Genomic DNA, 4705 nt, shown 5'->3' with positions numbered 1-4705 from the left:
TTGTACTGAACAGACAGGTTGTACAGGACAGTGGAGCCCAACTTCCGCTTCCTTCATCCCTCAATATCTGTGCTTGTGTGTGTGAGTGTGTGCGTGCACCAGTCTCCATCCTGGCCTGTTTGGTGTCATTTTCTACCATCGCTTTTACTGCTATATGTAGGAAAAATCAAACATGAATCCAGATCTGTCTCAGACATTGTGAAATGCAATAGGACCCACTCACCATTTTATTATTGATTTCATGAAAATGGATCTCGCAGACTTTCTCCACCACATCATCAATTTCAAATGTTACAAAGCCAAAACCTGCAGAGGAGACAGATGGGTAGAGAGAATAATGGCGAGAAGAGAGAAAGCAAGAAATAGAAAAGAGGGGGAGGAGGAGACACTTGGTCATAATTCCACAAAAAGCATGACACGCTTACAGCTAAGAACACTCATTTCTATCGATTAAGAGGTGGAAATGGAGCCTTTCACCTCACACAGAGCTTAGCTTCCACAGGTTCACTAAGCTTTATTGCGATCAAAATGATACACATCTCACAACTGGACTACAATATTTGGTTTAAATCGAAGGAAAATCAGAATAAAACAGCCTAAGATAGACCAATAAAGAGCTTAGACTGGTGTATATAATGTGCTTGCTTTATTGCTATCGCAGCAAAGAAGCTAACTGGTTTAGGCCTGAACTAATGGCAGAACATTTTCAGCTTTATTAGACATAGCTGTAGGATAAGCTTCCAAATTAACACTCCTAGGTAAATGGGAAGCGCAGTAATACAGGCTAATATAATGATTCAGTAGCGTTAGCTCATCATTTGCATATCACACAGGAATATTTGAGAATAAACAGAAATACAGACACAGCAGACACATTGATGGTTGAACAAAGTGCAAACACACAATATATTTCTGTTTGTGATCAGATTTTCCATGTTTAGGAAGTTTGCATTCATATTGTGAAAGAGTTATACTGTCATACATTTCATGGTCAGCTTTGTGTATACTACAAAATTAATTTAAATGTATAAACATTTCCAGTGCCTTTCCAGCCTTACCCTACCAGTGAACAAAACATGATAAAGTGACCCTGACTAAGCTGCACTCATAGGTCCCTAGACCACATCTGTTGTACAATGATTGACTAAATGTACAGAAACTTGTAAGTAGCAATTGTAAATCGTAAGGTTATAGTAATAGTAAAGTTCTGACACTAAGCTCTTTGTCTGACCTTGTTTGTCAACAATATTTATAACAATATATGACAGGTACCAGGTAGACTTTAAAGGGGTAACTTAACACTGAATTACCAAATTATACGCACAGTAGCTATACATATAAAGCAACATACATACAATACAAAACAGTACATTATAAATAAGACAGGATAAGAGCTAATTTCCACACATCGACCACATAAATGAATTATGTACTGTAGCATGAACATTTTGTTATAAAAACTTCAGTTAACCTTTGTTTATAACTGGTTCGATGGAGAGACTGAAGGTCATTCCAAGACCAAGGACTGTTGTAAAATTTACAGATTCAGTCTGCACAGTGGCACTTTTAAGCCTAGCATATTGTTGGATCTAATATTGTTGGTGTTATGAACTGAAGAGCATGCAGGGGCCATCTGCAGAGAATGACTGTACATTAATATATACTACCAGTGTTGCATCCTACTCAAAGCAACTTAAGGGCATCTAACCAGAGTGTACAATACACAGTGATGCATCTTGTAGCCTGAGATAGAAATATACCTCAACGCAGCATAAAGTGGGTCATGTAAGGCCAAAGTAGTGGTATGAGCAAATCTGTTTATGTGAGGATGGAGAAAAAGATGACTTTAACCAGCAAAGATAGATAGATACTATATTGATCTCAAGCTGGGAAATTACAGAAACAGACAAAGACAAAGGAAAGCCAAATGCCCAGATATTCATAGATATCAACAAACTCAATACCATACTCCTGCCAACAGATTCTGATCACAGTCTATAGTGTTCATTGTAACAGCAGTTTATTCTTTATACAAACAGAATCCAGTAATACCATCCTCTAGACCACCAATGCAAAAAAATCTGTGAAAATAACGCATGCCTGAAGTACAAGGCAATGCCACACTCACCCACCATTATGACATACTGTATACATAAATGCACAAAAAGGTGGCCCGAACAATGTGGAGCTGTGATTAACAAGGGCACTGACAGACAGAGTAGTAGCAGTAGTACCTCCCTATCACTCATTCTCATCCCTTATTTTGTCACTCTCCATTGTGTCTGCTATCTCTGCTCACCAAGCAAAGCAAACAAGGCACTTGCAGCTGCAGCTATATGCCGTCACTCTAGCAGCAACAGGCAGTGAAAAACACTTTCTTGACTAGCTGGTGAAGAAAGTATAAAGGTGAGAGAGATAAAATCTTATGGCCCCTGCACACCAAGTAGGTGTTTTTCATCACAAATTGTTGCACGTTTAAAAATAAACATGACCTCAAGCTGTGTCAATCATGTTTACACGCCAACTTTAAAACTTTCATCATCATTACAGTTTAGATAGAGAAGGGACAGCTCAGCCTCTTGTAGCCGTGGTGCCAAATGTAAGATGTGGACAGAGAGTGGGGATAGTCTACAGAGGAACCTTCATTGGAGAGAATCAAGGAAGGACAAAAGAAAGAGGGAGTGAGAGACAGACCGACAGGAGCGAGCAGACTGCTCCTTTATCGAATAGAATAATAAAACACCACAAATTGGTCAGTTTGTGAATTAATTAGTTTGTGTATGAATGTGTGCGAATGGATTAATGTAGCATGTAGTGTGCAGTGCTTTAAGTGGTCAGAAGACTAGAATGGCAAGTACAGTACTTTTTACCATTTACTTGCTTACATGCTAATAGTCAGATGAGTATTCTATATGTTACAGTCAGGATGCTGCAGTTGGCATAATTACACAAAAACAGCAGTGGCACAACAGTGGTAACTTCATCAATTATTCATAATTATTTAGTCAGGATCTACAGTAATCGACCTTCTGTACTTTTGTGCACTTCAGACAGGTGAGCTGCTACACACAGATTCCAAGTTTATAGACTCCAGTCATGTGTTACACAGTGGTTATCCTCACATTGAGTTCGAGCTCCATCAGAGCTGTCGGACATTTTATTATACTGTATAGAATCATTGTGTGCATGGATGCATGACCTCTCTAATGAAATGAAATTAAATATGGCAACAGGTAGTAACAACCAAAACACATTTTAATGTATGTACCACAAGGTACTGTAGTTAGATAAACAATCATTTCACATGGACTGAACCCAGATCTGATAAATCTGTTTATGTGACACTCCACGTTAGCTCACTTTTGTGCTGTTGTCACCACAGAGGATTTTTCCATCTGGTGATTTGACTACAGTTTTCCTCTAACCTAGATTTACATAGGTGAGTAATACAATTTAAAATTTTCAAGATAACATGTAGGTTATTTCCAGGATATTTGGTCATTTTAATCAATATTCCAAGTCTCTAAAAATACAGATTTTCCAGGTTTTCCAAGATGTGTGGGAACCCTGATAGTGTTGCACTTAGTTGTTATTTGATTAAATAATAAGAAAATAAAGTATTACAATGAAACCATAGGCATTTACTTATTTTTTAAGATATTATAAAAATAAATTGGTATTGGTAAGATATATACAGTGCATCTGGAAAGTATTCATAGCGCTTCACTTATTCCACATTTTGTTATGTTACAGCCTTATTCTAAAATTGATAAAAATGTATTTTTTCCTCAAAATTCTACACACAATACCCCATAATGACAACATGAAAAAACTTTGAAATATTTGCAAATGTATTAAAAATAAAGAATGAAAATAGAACATATACATAAGTATTCACAGCCTTTGCTCAACACTTTTTTGAAGCACCTTTGGCAGCTTTTTGAGTATGATGCTACAAGCATGGTACACCTATTTTTGGGCAGTTTCTCCCATTCTTCTTTGCAGTACCTCTCAAGCTCCATCAGGTTGGATGTGGACCGTTGGTGCACGGCCATTTTCAGATCTCTCCAGAGATGTTCAATCAGGTTTAAGTCTGGGCTCACTCAAGGACATTCATGAGTTGTCCTGAAGCCACTCCTTTGTTATCTTGGCTGTGTGTTTAGATTTGTTGTCCTGTTGGAAGATGAACATTCGCCCCAGTCTGAGGTGCAGAGCCCTCTGGAGCAGGTTTTCATCAAGGATGTCTCTGTACATTGCTGTATTCATTTTTCCCTTGATCCTGACTAGTCTCCAAGTTCCTGCCACTGAAAAACATCACCACAACATGATGCTGCCACCACCATGCTTTACTGTAGGGATGGTACAGGTGATGAGCGGTGCCTGGTTTCTTCCGGACATGACACTTGGCATTCAGGTCAAAGAGTTCAATCTTTCTTTTATCAGACCAGAGAATTTTGTTTCCCATGGTCTGAGAGTCCTTCTGTCTGGCCACTCTACAGTACAGACCTGATTGGTGGAGTGCTGCATTGAAGGCTCTCCTCTCTCCACAGAGCAACGCTGGAGCTCTAGATCTGTGCCTCGATACAATCCTGTCTCAGAGGTCTACAGACAATATCTTGGACTTCATGGCTTAGTTTGCGCTGTTACAGGTACTGTCAACTGTGGGACCTCATATTGACAGGTGTGTGCCTTTCCAAATCATGTC

The sequence above is a fragment of the Morone saxatilis genome, unplaced genomic scaffold, assembly GCF_004916995.1.
Source record: "Morone saxatilis isolate NCDOM2014 unplaced genomic scaffold, NCSU_SB_2.0 Contig8, whole genome shotgun sequence".
Taxonomy (NCBI): domain Eukaryota; kingdom Metazoa; phylum Chordata; class Actinopteri; family Moronidae; genus Morone; species Morone saxatilis.
Note: the sequence above shows the minus strand (reverse complement) of the source record.